At 45.9% G+C, this 21790-nt stretch overlaps 1 protein-coding gene and 1 long non-coding RNA gene across 2 annotated transcripts in view; one reads left to right on the top strand and one right to left on the bottom strand.

Annotated features, from left to right (window-relative positions):
- The window catches only part of LOC147703391 (uncharacterized), a 9287842-nt gene that overhangs the window by 7925032 nt on the left and 1341020 nt on the right, over positions 1–21790 (bottom strand). The gene's annotated exons all lie outside the window — the stretch shown is intronic.
- LOC147703393 (uncharacterized) overlaps positions 14058–21790 on the top strand; it is a 97365-nt gene continuing 89632 nt past the window's right edge. The window contains exons 1-2 of the long non-coding RNA XR_015297295.1: positions 14058–14119; positions 14274–14301. This is a non-coding gene — a long non-coding RNA (uncharacterized LOC147703393). The remainder of the gene's footprint in view (positions 14120–14273; positions 14302–21790) is intronic.

The raw sequence follows: 21790 nt of genomic DNA, 5'->3' as shown, positions 1-21790 counted from the left end.
ATGACCTCCATAACACATTACATCAGCTTTATAATTCTTCTTTATTTTATATATTTTGTGTCCTTTGATGCATTTTTTACCCCCAAGCATATCTTCCTCTTCCCCACCCCACACTCTACACCTACCACCCCCACCCAGTAGTTACCTGCAGGTCCCCCCCTTAGATCGGCTGCCGTTATATTGGCAGCCAGCGAGCGAATTTAGCCGCTTATAGGGTCCGGGCGTTCAGAAATAATCAAAAAAGCCATACTTAATAGTGATCACTATTACCAATTACCTCCCGGCCAGAAAAAAAAACAAATCAGTCTAGTAATAAACTGAAGTGAATAATAATAAAGCAAAGAATTACATTATCCAAAAAGAGGAAAAAAATATATGAGCATAACATTAGTCAATATCCTGTTCATTTTCCCAGTCTCCAAGTAGCTATAGCAGTTTCAACCTCATTCACTTCCAAAAAAAAATAAGACCGGCCATTTTTGATTACTTTCAATTTTGCTGGTTCCTGTAAAAAAGCTTGACATCCCAGTTCCTTAATCGGGTCAATAAATTGTTTCAATTTCCAGCCTCGTTCAAGGGAGAGTTTACTTAAGTCAGATCTAACAAAAAAAATAACTGAGTCAATGGTAACTGGAGTATTTGGCCGTGCTTTAATTGATATGGCTTGACGAAGCAAATAGTTGCCAATATATATCAAAATTGGTCGTGGAAATTTACCGCTCTTATCCCTTTGAACTAGGGGTAGTCTATGAGCACGTTGGATCTGGGAGTCCCAATCCCAATCTGATAAATCAGGAAAAGCTTTTGGAAACAGTTGGGTAATAAATGCTCTAGGATCAGCTCCCTCGGCTCCCTCCGCAATACCAAAAACACATAGATTCTGTCTCCGTTGTCTGTTTTCAGAATCTTCAAGTTTAGCTTGCATCTGAAGAAGTTGAGAGGCGTGTTTATTCACGGCAACTTCAGAGCGTTGCGACTTTTCCTCCGTTAGAACCACTCTTTGTTATAGTTCCTCCATATCTTGGGAGACAGCCCCCAGTTTACATGCCATCTCTTGCAGCGAGGCTTGGGTCTTGTTGCTGTCTTCCCTCATCTGCTGGTAATGGGTCTTTGCTTCCTGTTTCTGTTCATTTAGAAGCTGTAATATCGTCTTAAAGGATGCAGATACCTCCCCTTGAAGGGTCCAATCTGCTGATAAGGTAGAAGAGTGATCTGGTTCCGCCAGAATTATTGCTTTTGTTGACTCTGCAATTGAGACTGATTCAGTGCCACCATTTGTTATTCTAGCAGTACTAGCTGTGTCTTGCGTTGAGTTTTTGCTATTAGAGGAGAGTGTAGAGGTATTACCCATAGATATTATTGGTATTATTGGTAATGAGGAGGACAGTTGCAAAATTGATAGTGAAGAAGAAAGGTTTTCTTCTGACTGTTTTACAAATTCTTCACCAGAGCCAGATAGATCATGCCCTTCCATTAAAGCCATCGCATTTGCAGTGTTCTGGGCTGCAGTGAGTGCTTCAGTTGATTGTTGGTTAGAGTTCACTGGCCCAGATATATCTTCCATAGAATTAGAGGTATCTGCATCTTCGGTTACAATACCCAGGTCATTAGGGATATTACCAAGAGTCTCATGGCCATTGATTTGACACCGCCCTTAGCTTGCACCCTTTGTCTGATTGGGCTATTTTCTGCTTTTATCTCTTCTTCATAGTACTTGTTTTAGATTTACTTATAATCTTTTTAGCTTTATTCTTTGGTTTGCTTCTAAGCTTTTTAATGTTAAAAGCTTTGTCCTTATCCTTAATTGATCCTGACGGTGTGTTATTCCCATGATCATTAAAGTCAACATACCCCTCATCTGTCTCAATCCTATCAATGTTATCGACAATGTTATTGACATTTTCACATCCCTCAGGCTCCTCACTACTGCGCACTGCGCTTTTACTTTTAATTGTGCCCCGCACCGCTATTTTGGCGGCTTGCCCTTCGCGCTTTCTACTCTTGTGAGCGCCATCTTGGGGGGGATTCAGGGAAGCTCACGCCTCACTCTGCGCTCTAGCCGTCAGGTGGACTGCCTAGAGGCAGTCTCTGGGCATCATCTACTTAAGGGCTGACCGAGATAGGAACGGCCTGTTAGGCTCCTCACTACTGAGCGCTGCGCTTTGCTCTAAGACGCTTCAGGGCTTTTAAATATTCCCGTTTTATCGTATTATTTGTATTTGTTTGGGACTACATTTTACCTTGGTTTTAATTTCCCCTCCGCATTGCCGCACCTTAATTGTGCCCCGCATCGCTATTTTGGCGGCTTGTCCTTCGCGCTTTCTACTCTTCTGAGCGCCATCTTGGGGGGGATTCAGGGAAGCTCACGCCTCACTCTGCGCTCTAGCAGTCAGGTGGACTAGCTAGAGCCCTATTTAAACCCGATATGATGGCACGCAGCGTGTGCGAGCTGCGTGTGCGCCGGAGTCACGCCAGAGTCCAGCCCGTCAGCGCCCGTCCGCGCTGAGGACGGCCTGGACGGCTGGTCGTCGGGTTGCCTCGAGGATAAATCTACGGCTGTCAGGTACTCTAGTTACGACCTTCTTAGGCTAAAACCATCTCGGCTCCCATGTCACTTTAAAATCTCCCCGGAGGATCTCTCTCACCCTCTCTGCTGCGGGTGTTCCCTTGAGGGCTCTGGGGGCTCCAGCCTCCCTCCGTCACCCCACCCATCGGGACACTACATTAACAAAAGAAAGAGGCAGTACTGTGAGAGAAGACGGCTTCCTCATTAATGCTCGCTCGCTAATCAAGCATAATATCGCTTTCAAGGATTTTGTGCTGGATAGAAAGCCCTCGTGGGTATTTGTCACTGAAACATGGGCAAAGGATTCTTCTGGCCCAGACCTTGTTGAGGCAGTTCCAGAGGGCTATTTTTTGGCCCGGCTGGATAGAATAGGTCGGGTAGGAGGAGGGCTGGCTATCCTCTATAAAGATAGCTTTCATTGTCACACCTTACCTTTATCGGATCCTCAGGATAACTTCCAGGCCCTGTATTTCTCTCTAAAGGGCGTTTACGAAACCCCATTTAATGGGATCCTGATCTACCGTCCCCCCGGCTCCAGAGCTTATTTTGGACAACAGCTACTTCACATTCTTGAACCCTATTTTGGCCGTGAACATCTAACGGTCTTGGGAGATTTGAACTATCACTTAGAGAAGTTGGCGGCTAGTGATACTCTCTCCCTGCTGGATGCCTTATCCGCCTGTGGGCTGAATCAGCTTGTGAGAGGCGCCACCCATCAAGCGGGCCATACGCTCGATGGGGTCTTCTCCAATGATGGCAGGTTGGTTGTAAAGGACCCCCTTCCCCTCTCGTGGTCGGATCACTTTGCTGTACCGATTGAAGTGACCTGTCTGATTGTTGACAGGAATGAAAAGGTACCGAGTAATATGGAATCACGGAGGAATTTTAAAAATATCTCTAATAGCTCCCTTGACCCCAGGATTTCCAGTATGTCCACCTCCCAAGAGGAAGACGTTCATCTGGCGGTCTTGCAGTTTGAAAAGGCCGTTACTATGGCATTTGGCAAACTGGCCCCTGCCCGGTCGCGTTATTCGGCGAGGAAAAAACCATTGGCTCCGTGGTTCTCTGAGCACCTAAGACTCCTCAGACAGGGAGACAGGAGACAGGAGCGTCTCTGGCATACCAGCTGGGATCTAAGGGATAAAGAGGCGCATAAGATCTTATTGAGGGGCTACAAGGTGGAGGTAATAAGGGTGAAACAGGAATTTTTCACGGCTCTCACCACTTCACTTTCCTCCCCGAAAGAGCTCTTCAAGATTGTTGACTCTCTGACATCCCTGCAGATCCCAGACCCTGTTATTGCCTCTCAGCAACTCTGTAACAACATAGCTCTTTTCTTTCAGACTAAGATCGCTGATATTTACTCAGCTTTAGAGCTGCAGAGGACTCTAACTACTGAGCCCTCTGTCCCCTCTGTTTCCGCACCAGTTCCTGCTGAGAACTCCTCCTTGGGGCGCCTGGCCTCCTTTCCTCCTCTCTCTCTTCAGGAATTAGAGAACCTCCTGAATAAAACTAGGTCTGGCTCCCCATTAGATGCCTGTCCGCTTAAGATCCTCAAGCAGTGCAGGGAATCTCTCCTGCCCCCTCTTGTTGAGATCATGAACAGGGCTATGAGGAACGGCATCTTTCCTCAGCAATGGAAGAGGGCAGTGGTAAAGCCGTTGCTCAAGAAACCATCTCTCGACCCTGGGGTATTAAAGAACTTCCGCCCTATTTCACTGCTCCCTGCTCCTGCGAAGATGCTGGAAATCCATCTGAATAAGCATCTCGCGGGCTTCGTGGAAAGCTCTGGTCAGCTGGATTACTCGCAGCATGGCTTCAGGAGGGAACATAGCTCTGAGTCGGCCCTCACCATAGTGCTGGATAATATCCGCACACGAGCTGATGGGGGCCAGACCACCCTCCTGATCCTGCTAGACCTCATGGCTGCCTTCGACACCCTTTCTCCCTCGGTCTTAACATCACGCCTGAGGGAGATTGGGGTTGAGTGGTCTGCCCTGTGTTTGCTGACCACTTTCCTCGACCAGAGAGAGCAGAGGGTGAAGCTGGGGGATTTTCTATCTCCATCCCTGTCTGTGCATTGTGGGGTCCCTCAGGGGTCCGCATTAAGTCCGACCCTTTTCAACATATATGTGACCCCTCTTGCCAGACTGATTAGATCTTTCGGGATGGAGGTAGTCTCCTACACCGACGACACCCAGATCCTCGTCTCTCTCTCCCAGCCGGCCAGCTCGGATGCCTCCAATTTTAGATCTTGCATGGAGGCAGTCGCTCAATGGATGATCCACAATTCATTGAAATTAAATGGGGAGAAGACGGAGGTCATTGTGTTCGGAGGAAAAGAAGAGATATGGTCGGCGAACTGGTGGCCGGACTCACTGGGAGCTTGTCCTGTCCCTGCTACATTAGCTAAAAACCTAGGAGTCCTGATTGATCCTACCCTCAGCATGCGTCAACAGGTCAATAGAACAGTTTCAACCTGCTGGGGCATAATCTATGTACTGAGGAAGATTAGACACTATCTCTCTCAGCAGGCGAGAAAACAAGTTGTGGTTGCACTCATTGGATCCCGTCTGGACTATTGCAATGCGCTGTATGCGGGACTAAACAAGGGTCTGCTGCAGCGCTTGCAAATGGTCCAGAATGCGGCGGCCAAATTTGTATTAGATCTGCCCAGATGTGCCTCGGCCACCTCCGCCAGAAAATCGCTACACTGGCTCCCCATCGAAGATCGATCCTCTTTAAAACTATGTGCATGACCTACGGGGCCCTGGCCAGAGGCAGTTCTACTGGGATCGGATCCATCTTGTCTCCCTATAGCCCCTCCAGGAACTTGCGCTCTGCCAACAAATTTCTGTTATCAGTCCCCCGCACCCGTAGAGCTAAATGGGGTGGCAAAGCCTTCTCCACTCTGGCACCTAAGTGGTGGAATATTCTTCCGGTGGAACTTAAGTCCCTCCCCACCATGCAGTCATTTAGAAAGGCTCTGAAAACTCGGCTTTTCGCGAAGTCATACTTGTAGTTGTGTTCTGCCTTTTTTGTTTTGATTTGTTTTTGTTAGGCGCCTTGATGCCTTCGGGTTTTAATTGCGCATTATAAATTTTATTTCATTCATTCATTCATTCATTCCTCAGCCCCTACCACTCCCTTATCAGCTGAAATTGCAGTTAAAATAGTAGATGACCGTTGATTTACTGAGATATTTGCTATTTCAATTTCAGACTGGGTGGGGTTCGTGCAGGTATTGGATAACGAATTTATAGCTTGAGAGTTTGTGGTTTCACTAGTTGGTGCATGAGGACCAGCAGCTAAGCCAGTATTAGTCTCAAGTTCAAATTCAGTTACTTTTGGCAAAGGTGGATTGTTTAAAGTAACATTGCTCTGGCCCTCTACATTGAAGCTGTTACATATTGTCTCATGCAGTATTGTTTGTATCCCTGCGTTTGGTAACATAATATCTTCAGCATTAGTTTTAGCTTTAGGTCCACTCACATTATTAGCCAGTTTCTCTTGCCTACCAGAGTTTTGTTTATCCACATCCAGGACAGGAACCGACACATTGTTGGCAGACTTTCCACCAGAGACTGAATCATTGAGAGTGACGGTCGGTAATAGCACTGGCACCGGCGCTGGCGTTGACGTTGTTCTCCCGGTTGTGGTCGTGGTCCGGGTGTTCCGTGCGGGAAGTTTCAGCGCCATTTCACAGTGATTTGTTTTTGCTATCGACGTTATCGGCAAGGAAGAGAATCGCCGAAAGAGCCGCAGTCCAAACCAGTTGACCGCCGGCCAGCCCCTCGTGGATTCAGGGGTTAGACGCGGTAATCGAGCGGAGCGAAGCAAGCTCCGCACTCGGCTCTCGATCAGCCGAAATTGCAGCATGCAGCATCCAGGTAAGCACTAGTTCTGCATTCCGCGGCTCCTGCAACACCTCCGCCCAATCCTTCGTGAGAAGTTGACAGGTTCGTTCTGGGGCCGCAAGTATTAGCAATCACTGCCAGCACCAACCAACATTTAAAAAGCCGTAAAAGTAAAGCCAATCACTCTGTACTCTATGTAGCGATCACACGAGCCCGGACCCTTTCAGCGCTCCTCCGCTCTGGCGGTGTCAATCCGCCATCTTGGACCCCCCATGGTGACTAGATTCTTAACTTTGTTTATTTATCTATTTGTATTTGTTTGTAGACGGTCCGTGACTCGGTTTGCTGCCAAAGTAATTCGTTTAGTCTTCATTTTAGCGCTAAACAACACTCGTTCTCGCTCCCGCTTTCTACGTGCATTCCTAATTATTATCAGCTCTATGGCAACGAGTGCTCATGCCTGCATTTAAAAAGTGTGCAGAAACTCCAAAATTATTGTAAAACAAAAACAAACACTGTTGTACAGTAAAGCCCCTCACCTCTCCGTCGGTATCTCCGGCTGCACCTCAGTGTGGGAGCTGCCGAAACGCCAAACTGGACGTCATTATATTACGACAATGGATGTCGCCCAATCCTGGTCTGCTAATCGAGAGAACTACAAAATGACGTCATATGCGACGCTTAGGTAGTTCTCTCGCTCGCGCTGGGGAAATGTCCTATAACAGGCTCTGAAATAAGTCACAAATTACTGCGAGCAGATAATAATCATTTCTATGTTTTAATTAGTTTGAAATCTATTATGAGGTGTCTATATCAAAATACTGCACTCTCTATAGTCTCATGTTAGTGCGTTTGTAGGAAGGGGGAGGCTCTAGTTGGCGCAGTGCAACACTAGCGACAAGCAGGGACTCTCTCTTCCTCGTCAGGGCTGAGGGTTACCTTCAAGACAACCTCTGCTTACCCTCTAGGTAGTGTGGCTTAAGCAGTCTTAGGCTAATCTCTGGGGCACATAGGGTTAAACATTTGCAATATTACACCATCACAACCAACCCACCACACAATGACACCAAACTGTATTTGTAAAAATATATATATCTTTATATACATTTCAAGCAGGTTTGTAAATACAGTTATCAAACTTTCAATAGCGGTTCCAGTTTACTTAGTTTCAAGTTGCCACAGTTCTTTCTTAGCAATAAGCAATCTTTTGGGCCTTCTGCCCTGGTTCAGCAAGGTTCAGTGTCTTGTAGCGCCTCAATGCGCTTTCCGCGGGGGTCCCGAGGACCAGGAGTTGTGCGAGCCTCGGTTTCAGAGGCGGCTCGCGTGGGGAGCAGATAGCGCGGTGCGAGCTCGAGTTGCAGGACGCTCGCACTGTGAGGATACAACACAGTACCTTTCAAATTCTTGTGGAGTGGCCGGCTTCCAGGGGAGCTGTCCCAAGTCGCATTGCTTTTCCGGGGTCGCTGTTCGCTGCGGCTCTCAGCCGGGCAGGTCTCGGGTCATCCGGGGCGGCGGTGTTCAGTGGCGGCAGGGTCCTTCCTTCGGCGTTCGCTCCGACCTTGGAGTCGGCGGCTGTGTGGTGGCGGCCAGTGGCAGTACGGTCCCCAAGTGCAGGACGTACCCAGCCAAAGTGCCGGTTGCAGCTGTGCGCTCACAGCTGAGCTGTCGGGCAGGATACCGACCAGAGGGGGGTTATCACAGGGCGGCTGTCCGTCTTCGCAGGTGGCTTGACGGCTCGAAGCGCAGTCAATCCAGGAGCTTGGACCGGACGGGTCCTCCTTCACGTTGCTCTCGGGCTCCCGGTGCAGAGGCGGTCACGGTGTTCGGGCCAGCGGCGGCTGGACCTCACGTTGCTTTCACTGTTGCTTTGGGCCCCGGTCACGGTGCTTGGGGGGATGTCGATGCCTTGGATTATGGGAAGCGTGGCAGGATTGCCCGGTGCTCCCAGACTCCTCCGTCAGTACTGCAGCGATAAGCAGCACACACAGTCGCTTTCTTCAGGGTGTAGCGCCCACTGGTCCTGGGGTGCTGGTCAGGGGGCAAGTTCAGCAGCAAGCCCTTGGAGATCTTTCAGCAGAGTTTGGCACTAAGTTTCACAAAGCAAAAGTCTTCTTGTAGTCTTTTCTTTTCCTCTCCTTCTGCAGCAAGGCACCAGACACAGGCAAGAGAAAGCACTCTTCCTTGTCCTTCCAGGTCCTTCTCGTCGGGCAGAGTTCCTTCTGTGGCACAAACAGGATCTAATTTACAAAGAGCAGGGCTCCTACTTTTATACTGCATTTCTTTTGTTCTCGCAGGCCAGGGGGGCCTTTGCATAGCCACTTTCAGTCCTTGAGTACTCTGGTGGGTGCAATCCGGCTTCTGCTTTCAGTGTGAGGGGCAGGCGCATCAGACGCCCTACAGGAGGTGGAGCCACCATTGTGTGGACAGGGGCAGCCAGAAGTACCTTGTTGATGGGGCTTCACCCTTCCTGGGCCAGGTGTCGGCTGAGTCATCAGTCGCTCCCCAGGAGGGTGGAGCCAGCATTGTGGTGGCAGAGCACAGCTAGATTCAGAGTCAAGAGCCACTCCTACCTCCCACTAAGGTGCAATCTACGCATTCACCACCTGTCATCCCCCAGCCCTGTCACTCACACATCCCAGACAGTCAGATACACATACCAGCAGAGGCGGGCTGAAATGGTTAGGCAAGCAAATGCTAACTTTCTAAAAGTAGCATTTGCAAACACAGGATATTAAAATAAACTTTACTAAAAGAAATATTTTATTATTCTGAGTTCAGGCATACTAAACATGACTCTCTACCATGCTCCCTGAGCCTGCTGGGATTATAGTGTGTAATAATTCCAGCAGCTCGTTCTGGCCTAAAGGAAGCCGGTAGCCTTACAATAGTGAAATACGAATTTAGTTGTAATTCACTACTAGGACATGCCACGCACATCAGGGCCTGTCCTACCTTACACTTACAATGCACCCTGCCCTCGGGCCTACCATAGGGGTGACTAATATGAAGTTAAGGGAAGGTTTGGAGGCTGGCAAGTGGGTGCACTTGCCCATCCAGCGTGACAGTACGCGACTGCACGCAGGTTCTGCAATGGCAGTTCCTAGACACATCTTACGGCTGCTTCTGTGGGTGGCGCAACCAGCGCTGCAAGCCCACTAGCAGTATTGGCATTCACAAGCCCTGGCACTCCTAGTGCACTTTACTAGGGACTAACAGTAAATCCAATGAACCAATCATGGACATCAATCACATGTACTATTTACAGTAGGGAGCACTTGCACTGCGGCACGGGTCAGCCGTGGCGCAGTGCCCTGAGTATCGGAAAACCAGCAAAACATCGGAGGCACACCAGCAAAAAGTGGAAGGGAGACTCACGCCAAGGTGCCAGGTCTAACAGCGTTCCTGTGCTAAGAACTACAGAGTGACATCATTCATCATGAACTTGTAGTTCCATACAATTTCTTATGTTATGATGTATAAATGCTAGTTGGTGGTGTGTGTATTGTTCAAAAAAAGAGAGGAGAAAGATAGGGGAAGGGCGACTCACCTCCTGGCCTCCAGTTGCGAGGTTATTTATGCAACATATATCAGCTAATAATTCCAAACATTTATTGAGCTACACTAATATTTGTGATGATGTAGTTCCTCTATAAACATGTGAGTCATTCTCGGTATACATACATTTTGTTTATATTCAGAGCCCCGGTGTTGTATCATAATCTGAATTCGAGCTCTATTCATAGATATCTATTTTATTAAAAGAGCAAACATCACTGGTTAAGCGGGCTTAAATGTGAAAACTCTGGTGTCTCAGCTTCAGTTAACAACCGCAAATGGAGAGTGGGTAAATCTCTACCATCCGTACATGGATGCGATTCACAGTTGGCATGTAATCGTTATGTTATATTACATATATGGTTGTAATAATGAATGTTACATTTGAGTAGAATAACTGTCTTTGAGCTGATCTTTTTCAGAGAAACATAAAAGAACTGCCTAAAGCACTCCCTGTGCTTTAGGAAGTAAGAATTCACAGCTACTTTGTATCACTACAAAAAAACACAGGATTGTCTCATTAGGGCCTCTGGTGTCACTGTCTTTGTATCACAACAAAGTCCACGGGATTGCATCGTTAAGGCCTCTGGTGTCACTTCCCAGTCTGAAAACCCATTTGTGCTCTCTCATGAACAGGTATTTTACTTTATCACTGACATGTGATGGTATGTGTGGTTTTTCTTGCACTGTCCAGAAAACATCATCGGGTGAATGGTTGAATTCAGCAAAGTGCCTCGTTAACTTTGTGTTCGACTTCTTACACCGAAAGGTACTTTAATGTTCGAGCATTCGTAATTTAACCTTGCGAGTAGTCATACCCACATAGTGGTATCCGCAAGCACATTTAATCAAGTAGAAAAGGTTGTCACTATTGCAATTAGTGAAAGAGGTCTGGATCCAGGGTCGCGATGTTCCTATGTCTACTGTTCTTGACTGTTTGGTATGAGGACACATCGCACAAGATCTGCATTGAAAATGCCCTTGGACAGCTGGAAGATTCCATAGGGTACCGACTACTCTAGATTGCTGTTGTCTCGGGCGTGTGTGTATTAAACTATCCCGCAAGCTCTGTCCTCTCTTCAAAGCAAATAGCGGCATTGGGATCTTTTCTTTTCTTGTGTTAAGAAAGCGCCAGTTTTTTCGTATGCATTTTTGAATGCCATTCGTAAGGGTATTGAATGTGGTTACAAAGGTAAAGCGTCCTAATGGTGGTTTGACAATTTTGGGCTCTAAAAGAACATCTCTATCGTTATTTCTTGCACGTTTACAAGCCCTCTTGATGTGTTTTCTCGGATATTTATTTTTATTTAGTTGTTTCGCAAGACCATCTGCATGTTGTTGGTACTTAGCCACTGTGGAATAGTTACGCCTGAGGTGTAAAAATTGTCCGTATGGAGAGTTGTCATGCAGTGACTTAGGGTGTTGGCTGTCATACCTTAAAAGTGAATTACATGCCATTGGTTTACGGAACAATTCACTTTCCAGTCCAGTCACTGTCACATAAATGGATAGGTCCAGGACGGCTAGCCTTTCTTTGTTTGCTTTCACAGTAAATCTCAAGAATTAATTGTGAGTATTGAGCCACGTCTGGAATTCTGTGACAGATTCTACATCTCCACGCCAAATCACTAGGATATCGTCGATATACCTCTTCCATAGCCTAATCGACTGATGGAAGGGGTTATCGACCGTTAGAATGAATTCCTGTTCGAAATTATGTAAACGTGCAAGAAATAACCATAGAGATGCTCTTTTAGAGCCCAAAATTGTCAAACCACCATTAGGACGCTTGACCTTTGTAACCATATTCAATACCATTACGAATGGCATTCAAAAATGCATATGAAAAAACTGGTGCTTTCTTAACACAAGAAAAGAAAAGATCCCAATGCTGCTATTTGCTTTGAAGAGAGAACAGAGCTTGCGGGATAGTTTAATACACACACGCCCGAGACAACAGCAATCTAGAGCAGTCGGTACCCTATGGGATCTTCCAGCTGTCCAAGGGCATTTTCAATGCAGATCTTGTGCGATGTGTCCTCATACCAAACAGTCAAGAACAGTAGACCTAGGAACATCGCGACCCTGGATCCAGACCTCTTTCTCTAATTGCAATAGTGACAACCTTGTCTACTTGATTAAATGTGCTTGCGGATACCACTATGTGGGTATGACTACTCGCAAGGTTAAAATACGAATGCTCGAACATTAAAGTACCTTTTGGTGCAAGAAGTCGAACACAAAATTAACGAGACACTATGCTGAATTCAACCATTCACCCGATGATTTTTTCTGGACAGTGCTAGAAAAACCACACATACCATCACATGTCAGTGATAAAGTAAAATACCTGTTCATGAGAGAGCAAAAATGGGTGCTCAGACTGGGAAGTGACACCAGAGGCCTTAACGATGCAATCCCGTGGACTTTGTTGTGATAGAAAGGCAGTGACACCAGAGGCCCTAATGAGACAATCCTGTGATTTTTTTGTAGTGATACAAAGTAGCTGTGAATTCTTATTTCCTAAAGCACAGGGAGTGCTTTAGGCAGTTCTTTTATGTTTTTTGGAAAAAGATCAGCTCAAAGACAGTTATTCTACTCAAATGTAACAATCACTATTACAACCATATATGTAATATAACATAACAATTACATGCCAACTGTGAATCACATCCATGTATGGAAGGTAGAGATTTACCCACTCTCTATCTGCGGTTGTTAACTGAAGCTGAGACACCAGAGTTTTCAAATTTAAGCCCGCTTAACCAGTGATGTATGCTCTTCTAATAAAGTAGATAGCTATGATAGAGCTCGAATTCAGATTATGATACAACACCGGGGCTCTGAATATAAACAAAATGTATGTATACCGAGAATGACTCACATGTTTATAGAGGAACTACATCATCACAAATATTAGTGTAGCTCAATAAATGTTTGGAATTATTAGCTTATATATGTTGCATAAATAATCTCGCAACTGGAGGCCAGGAGTGAGGCCTGCCCCCCCCCCCCCCCCCCCCCCCCACACCCCCTCCCCTATCTTTCTCTTCTCTTTTTTTGAACAATACACACACCACCAACTACCGTTTATACATCCTAACATAAGAAATTGTATGGAACTACAAGTCCATGCATGATAAATGATGTCACTCTGTAGTTCTTTGCACAGGAACGCAATAACATGAGACTATAGAGAGTGCAGTATTTTGATATAGACACCTCGTAATAGATTTCAAACTAATTAAAACATAGAAGTGATTATTATCTGCTCGCAGTGGTTTGTGACTTATTTCAGAGCCTGTTATAGGACATTTACCCAGCGCGAGCGAGAGAACTACCTAAGCGTCGCATATGACGTCATTTTGTAGTTCTCTCGATTAGCAGACCAGGATTGGGCGACATCCATTGTCGGAATATAATGACGTCCAGTTCGGCGTTTCGGCACTTCCCACACACTGAGGTGCAGCCGGAGATACCGACAGAGAGGTGAGGGGCTTTTCTGTGCAACAGTGTTTGTTTTTGTTTTACAATAATTTCGGAGTTTCGGCACACTTTTTAAATGCAGGCATGAGCACACGTTGCCATAGAACTGATAATAATTAGGAATGCGTGTAGAAAGCGGGAGCGAGAACGAGTGTTGTTTAGCGCTAAAATGAAGACCAAACGAATGACTTTGGCAGCAAACAGAGTCAGGGACGGTCTACAAACAAACACAAATAGATAAATAAAAAACGTTAAGAATCTAGTTACGACGAAAAGTTGTGTATAGAACAAACTTGTCGGTAGACTTGTAGGATGTCTGTAAAGAAAATATTACGCTGGATATTGGGTCACCATAAGCCTTAAGAATCATTAGTGCCATTACACATACCACGCAGATCAGGAAACACCACAGATAATGTGGGGTATGGATCATGTGTACATTTTTAAACCAGAGGTAGAGGGGGTCTATTTGGGTGTGCACCTTCCTACTGAGATCAAAAGAGTGTTTTAAGATATGACGCTGAGTAACGGATACCAAATGTTAAGGTTCTCTACTCCCCCTGAGAAAATGCATTTTTTATCCTTTTGCAGGGCGGGGTCTCATACACCTGAGTGTTTACCGGGTGAGGTGAGGCCACTACCACATATAGGACAGGTGAGTAGACCTGTCACTTGTATATCTGTACATATACATTCTCAACCAATTTTTTTTTTCTTCTAAAAGAGCAAATGTATGAGGTAGAGAGACCAGTTTATTGGAATTGTGTATGCTTACTACTTTGTTGTATTCATGTATTTTTGTCTTCCAGATGTGAAGATCACTCTGCCTATATGGAGGTAATTTAAGAATTACACTTTTAAATTTCACATACATGTAGTAGCTAATAAAGGTCATGAAGAAAGCCTGGGCTATAGGCCCTTAAGGCTGAAACTAGTCAACCATTTTTGTAAGAACAGCGACATATTTGTTGGACGTCGCATCTGCAATTATTTTAGTAGGTCTGGGAGAGTTATAACGTTTTTCTCTTCCATATCCTTTTTAAATCACTTTTTCATTTACACTGCACTTATTTCTTGTTCCATCATATATATATATATATATATATAGTGGTTTTTCCTTAAAGACCTCAGATCACCAAGGAGAATTATTTGATAGTGGTGACTATTTATCAATTTATCAAAAGGTTATGTGCAAAATAAACCATATCAGTTCCTTATGTATTTGAAGGACCGAGAGGCGAAAAATGAAGGATATCCAAATGATGACACTGGCAAGGCTTGGCAATTGATGGAAATCCAACAGTTTCGCACTGGTCTATGTTGATCTATTGACTTGTCAACCTTTTGATATTAGTTCAGATTATGGAATGTTATAGTCCTTTCGGAGCATTAGTTCACTAGTAGTAGGTCACATAATCACTGTTTATTGATTGTTTCTCCTCACTCTAGTTCTTTTTGACCATCAGAGTCCTGTGTATTATAATATTTGAATTGGGGATTGAATCTGTTTTTGGTCGTTAAATGGTCCCTTAGACCCTTGTCCATTGTGGATGTGTTTATGGGAATCTATGAAAGATACCAATACTGGATAACTGAAGTTACAGGTAAGTAACTTGTTTTCTTATCCAGTATTGGGGTATCTTTCATAGATTCAAATGCCTGAATCAGAGTAGCAAGCAGTATTTCAAGTACACAGTCGGTTGCGGATGATGGGAGTCTTGTGCTGATAAACTCCCAATTGCATCCATAAATAATTAACAAATGCACAGTAATCCAACTTTTCACATGTAAAACATGATTTAGAAATATGCAAAGAAACATGCATAGTTATAATACACTCATGGATATCTAAGCAGTATGTACGTATTATATATATATATATATATATATATATATATATATATATATATTAAAAAAACAAAGGTTACCTGAAAATGTTCTCAAAGAAAAAGGTGGCGTAGGACAGCCTGTACAACCGCTGCATCCTCTTGACATGTAGATTGAAGGCAGTAATATCTCGTGAAAGAGTGGACATTTTTCCATGTCGCAGCACGGCAGATATTTTCTAGAGTCACTCCAGCAAACAATGCTGTAGGCTCTGCACAGTTCTTGTGGAGTGGGCCTTGACCTTCCTCAGCAATGGCCCGTTAGACTTGTCATGACAGAAATGGACTGTAGAAGCTATCCATCTAGCAATTGTGAATTTTGTGACTGCCATGCCCAGTGTGGCTAGACCGTAAGCCACAAACAGTTGATCAGATTTTCTAAAGGTTTTTGTTCTTTAGAATTTTAAACATCTCTTGATGTCAAGAGAATGTAAGGTTCTTTCCGCTGTTGTAGTCTGGTTTGGAAAGAAAATTCGTAACTTCACCGACTCATTGAGGTGGAACTGGGACGGTCCTTTAGGTATGAATGTAGGGTTAGTCCGGAGAGTGACATAATCCTTAGAGAAATGCTAAAATGGTTCCTTTATGTGAATGCTTGAATTTCACTTACTCTTCTAGATGATGTGAGAGCTAGAAAAGCAGAGCAATCTTCCAAGTGAGACATTTGAGTTTGGCTATGTGGATGGGTTCGAATGGGTGTTTCATTAACTGCGTGAGGACCGTGTTAAGTTACCACTCTGGTGGAGGAGGCCTCACCGGAGGGTAAGTTCGGAAAAGACCTCACATGAATTGTTGATTAATGAGGATGAACATAGTAAAGGAATCTTAGCATCTTTCCTGAATCTGGAGAGCGCGGCTAAATGTACTTTCACTGATGAAAAGGTGAGTCCAGACCTAGCCAGATGTAGCAGATAAGGAAGAATTTGCTCTGCAGGAGCTTCTATTGGGTGAACTTTGTTAGTTTCACACCAACAGCAAAATCTCTTCCATTAAAGACGATAAGTCTTAATTGTGCTCTGAGCTCGTGATTTAGTTAAGATGTCACGACAATCTTGAGGGATATCAAGGTCCTTGAGTTCTAGGAAGTCAGGACCCATGCGTGTGAAGCACCTGCCCCTTGTTCCTCGACAGCATTGTGGGTGTTGGAAGAAGACGGATTGGCTGGTCCTGGGATAGCAACAGGAGTTCTTGCAACCAGTACTTACATGGCCCTCCGACTTTATCTTGCATAACACCCTTGGTATTAGAGGGATTGGGGGAAAAGCGTAAGCACAAATCCCTGACTATCGCATGGACAGGGCATTCCCCCTTTGACCCCTGTTGAGGATATCTGCTGGAGTAGTATTGGCATTTCTTGTTCTACTTTGTTGCGAACAAATCCAATGTCGGTTTGCCCCAAGCCTGGAACACTCTGTTCACCTGAGCATGCTCTAACTCCCACTCGTGACAATCTGATAGGGACCTGCTGAGCGTATCTGCCAGGGTATTGTGGAGGCATCTGACATGCTCCGCTTTGAGGGTTATGTTGTGGATTGTAACCCATTCCCACAACTCTTGAGCCTCTCTTGACAACGTTGCTGATCTTGTCCCTCCTTGCTTGTTCACGTAAAACATGCTGGTGGTATTGTCGGTTCGAAATAGTACCGATGAGCCCGCAATCCTTGGAAGGAAAGCTTGTAAGGAGAGGAAGATTGCTCGTAACTCCAGGCTGTTGATATGTTGTTGTCTGTACTTTTGAGACCACTTGCCTTGTATTTGTAAATCTTGGAGATGACCTCCCATCCTTCCATGGACGCATCTGTGGTCAGAACGATATCTGGGGCAACTTGTATGAACGTGAGTCCTTCTGCCAAATTGGTTATCTGTGACCACCAGTGGAGAGCGTCCACCTTGCGTGGTGTGACTTTGATGATGTAGTTGAAGCAACCTATTGCTTGCTGCCACTGAAGGTGCAGGTCCTCCTGTAAAGGTCTCACTTTAAGTCATGCTAAGGGGATGAGATTTATGGCAGAACAGCCCATTCCCAGGAGTGAGTCAAACATGCAAACAGAAGCAGACTTTCTTTTTGAGACACAAAGTCCTAGTTTCTGAAGACGAAGTTGTCTATCTTGAGATAAGAATGCCTTGCACTGGATCGTGTCCAGACGAGCTCCAAGGAAAGGCAGGATTTGCCTCGGACGTAACTGGGATTTGCTTTTGTTCACAGTTAGCCCCAGAGAGGTGAAGAGATGGCGACACGTTGAAATGGCAGTCTTTACCGTTTGCTTCGAAGAACCTTTGATTAACCAATCGTCCAAATACGGGAATAACTGGATTCCCCGGGATCGTAACATTGCTGCTACAGGGGCTAGGCACTTTGTGAAGATCCTTGGAGCCGATTTTAGCCCAAACGGGAGCACTTTGAACTGATAATGGGCGCCAGCCACAGTGAATCGGAGATACTGGGATGGATTGGGATATGAAAGTAAGCGTCTTCCATGTCCTGAGAAGCCATAAAATCTCCCTCGTTCAGGCAACTTATAATCTCTGAGAGGGTGACCATGCGAAACTCTTGTTTTTTGAGGAATCTGTTCAGGTTGCGAAGGTCCAGGATTGGTCGCCATTCCCCTGATTTCTTTTTGATTAGGAAAAAACAAGTATAGAAACCTGTCCGTTTCTTATGTACTGGGACCTTCTCTATAGCATATTTGAGGAGCATTGTACAAGCTTCTATAAACAATAAGTGAAGATGAGGGGGAGGGGTCCCCTGGGCGGAGTGGTAGGTGGCTTGGTGACAAATTCTAGGGTGTGTCCATTATTCACCAGGTCTAGAACCCATTGGTCGGGTGTAATTTCTCGACACTTGTCCACAAATGATGAAATCTTTGCGCCCACGGGGAGGGGATGAGTTGTGATTGGCGCCCTGCTGGGCTCACTGTTTTCTGCTAGAGTCTCGCCCTTGGTTGTTGGATCATTTTTGACCTCCCTGGCGAGAGAAACCAGCCGTATTGGATTGGCGATACAATGATTGGTAATTTTGCCTATATTGGGTCTGATATTGCCTGTTCTGTTGCGTATGGTAGCCTCCTCTAGAGGAATAACCACCCCCCTTAGCAGCTCAGAATGTTCCACGCTTGTATTCGTGGAAGCACCGCAGGCACGGACGGAGGGTTTTTCATAATCTTGATACCCTCGTTCAATATATAATCTATTATAGGAACGGCTCTGGTAACTTTTCTGGACTCTTCCTTAAAATCGTGTAGGAAACATTCAGTTTGTTCCACTGTTACTGGAAGCTGAAACCTAGTAGCAGCCCGCTGCATGAGGTTATGAAATACACCTATATCTTCTGGTGGTGAGTCATATGGAAGAGGAGTTGGTGGCAAAGGCATTGCGATAGTATACGAATCCCATGGGTCCAAATGAGGATTTTCTGGCAGTTCACCTTCTTCAACTTCCTCATCTGAGGAAGTGTCCTGATCCTGAGGAGGCTGAGAAGGTTGGTGTTCCTGAGGAGGTTCTGTAATTGGAGACATTGGTACCGGAGCCTCAGGCGGAGGTAAAGGATCTGGAACCGCCACAGGCTGAGGTGGTGAAATAACCTGATGCGGGGAAACCGCTGCCTAAAACCAGATAGCATGGCTTGCAAGTCCTGGACAAGGTTAGGAGGCAGGTGGCTGGTGTCCAAAGACCGAGCGGGCCTCTGGTATACTGTATGACAACAATGTCCTCTTGGTAGTAGTGCTCATTGTAGTCATCTTCCTCTTGACATTTGATATTCAGTTTTTTTTTTTAGCTTTTTGTTTTTAATTTTTAACTCGATCAAGGTTCCTCGTTGTGACAGATAAACTGATGATATATCTGATGTTAGTGCAATAAACAACCGTTAATATTAATACTTTATTGATTAATTTTTTTCTTCGGAAGGTACAGATAATGTTCATATACAATACATTCCGCTCATATGACAAATGATACCATGAACATTCCAATTGTGAACTCGGGATTATATCTGTGTATGCTCCTCGAGAACTGTGTGTCACTTTAGACAAGGATTTGGTGAGCAGTAAACAAACTTTAACTAACTCCCCTCGTCACCCCCCAACATCTGCCCATGCCGGTTCTATGCACCTCAGGTCCGAATATCTTAAGAGCCGTCTAGGGTCTCCATCTAGCTCCCCTGCTGACTGTGGGTCTCTGTCCTAGTGGTGTGTGTCCCATCCTGCGATACCTGTGTGGACTGCGAGGCCTGCCCCTCTATCTCCTGTATCATAATTCCCCATGCCATCAGTACCTCAGGTAGTTTGCCATCTCGTCTGGTGGCGCGCATATGCCCCTCATTCGCCAGTGCCCATTCTCTGAGGTCCGTTCTCCAGCTTGCTAGAGTGAGAAGTTAGCCTGGCATATGATGTCCACTAGTTCTAGTGGGCAGCTTGCACCAGTCTAATCGACCCTTATTGATGGTGGTAGTAAAGTCAACTTTATAGAAAGCTATCCTAGTGGTAGCATGAACCAGCAGTTTTCAGGCTAAATGTATTGGCATTTATATAGCGCACTACTTACCCGTAGGGTCCCAAGGCGCTTCGACCGCTGCGAAACCCTTCCTGGCTTCCCTGAGAGATGGTCCCTTAATGGGTATCTCCAGGGTGAGACCAGGCATCCCCGGCGGTCTGGTGGGGCCGTTAGTGAAGATGAGGCAAGCTAATGCCCAGAGTTGCCGAGTGTGATCGCTGATCAGAGTGGGCACCGAGGCGAGAGAATTATCGAGTCCGCTGACCCTGGTCCAGAAACCTGCCGCGCCGGGAATCGAACCCTGGTCCCGGGCCGTCCTCTGCTCTCGGGTCTGCCGCCTCTAACCAGTGAGCCACACTACTTCACTAAGGCTAAGACTTCAGCAGGCGAGTTAAGCAAGTTGTTTTACCATATATAATCCCTTGAATACCAAATGAAAGGACACCACACAAGGTATATATCAAATATATATGTATTTACTCTAAACACAACCCCTCTGCACTCTTTGAGGTCATAGGTAAAAATACAATACAAGTCACACAGTTAATATACGATAAGTAGCACAGTATACGTTGTGCCCTAGGGGCCTCAAAAACCATACACTAAGAAAGTGGTATAAGTACCACGTGAGAGTTAGAAAGCAGGCCTGGGGCCTGTGGAATCGCTGGGGCTACACTAAACCAATAAAGGTTAGGAAGTAGGAGGCCCACGGGAGACGCGTGCAGTGTCTAAACACAGACATGGGTCACCATTGACTTTCTATGGGAAAAACAGAAGTTACAAATATACAATTTAAGGACACTTCCTTAAATGGACTAGGATGGAACCCTTTTAAACTAGGACACTTCAAGAGTCAAGAACCACGGGAGCACTGGAGTACTCGTGTTACCTCACCCAGGGAAGCCGGGTGCATAGGTGTCTTTTCGTGTCGGGTTTCGTCATCGTTTTCTATGGAGAGCTGCAAAGAAGTGCTGCAGGCGGCCAGAGGAAAAGTGTCCGGGTGGATCCAAGGGTGGATCGGAGATGTGAAGAACATGAAAGCAGAGGGGACAGAGTCTGGGTCACTAGCCAGTGACCAGGAAGGAACCAGGCGATGTCGGGTGCTTTTAAGGTGAAGAAGGTGAGTTTGTCTCTTCAGCCACGAAGTCCAGGAGGCATCGACGTTGACCAGGAGCTTGATTCGAGCTGTCCCACGATGGATCTAGATGACTGTGGTGTCGGTATCCAGATTGGACCCAACAAGCCTTGGCAACCGCAACCCACGCAGGATGTCAAGATTGGCTCTGTTGCAGACCAGCAAGTTCTGTGGCGCTTCTCCTTTTCAGGGAAGCTGAAGCAAACCTGGAGCAACCAGGAGAGCAAAGTAAATTCAAGATGGCGTCTTCAGGGGGCTCACTAGCCAACGGGCAAGGAACCGGGAAGACGCATCGAGCTCAAATGCAAAGGCGGGGCCCACGGGACACTCGCAGAGTGTGGGGGCCTGGGCTTCAGTGCAGATGGTGCTCGGGGCTCGGGCTTCTCGTACCCCAATGCACAACTTACTGAGGCTATTGGAAAGGAGTGCAGGTAGCAAAATGCAGGATGTCCAAGATGTCCGGTCCAACGCCTCTCGTGTCCGCCACGGGTCTCAGCTTTGCTGTGGATGTGGGTCGGGGTCAGTGAAGTCTGGAAGTCAAGTTCTTGAGTCGCAGAGTTTTCGGGTTCCGACGGATGCCTTGAAACTGCAGACTGGCAAAGTTGCTGTTGATGCCTGTTTGCACAGGGTGGTCACTCCTTGACCACAAGGGAGATGTCTTCCGTCTTCCAGTCAGAATGGAATGTCGAAGGTCCAAGATATGTCTTTCAAAGATTCGTCCAGGATAATATAAAGTCCTGGGGACACAGCTCCTATACTTATACCAAGAAAGGGGGCTGGATTACCTGACTAGGTCCCTCCTATGGGTGGACCT

Source organism: Lissotriton vulgaris, chromosome 7, assembly GCF_964263255.1.
Source record: "Lissotriton vulgaris chromosome 7, aLisVul1.2, whole genome shotgun sequence".
In the NCBI taxonomy this organism is placed as follows: Eukaryota; Metazoa; Chordata; class Amphibia; order Caudata; family Salamandridae; genus Lissotriton; species Lissotriton vulgaris.
The sequence above is the reverse complement of the archived record's forward strand: the minus strand, read 5'-3'. Positions and strand labels throughout refer to the sequence as shown.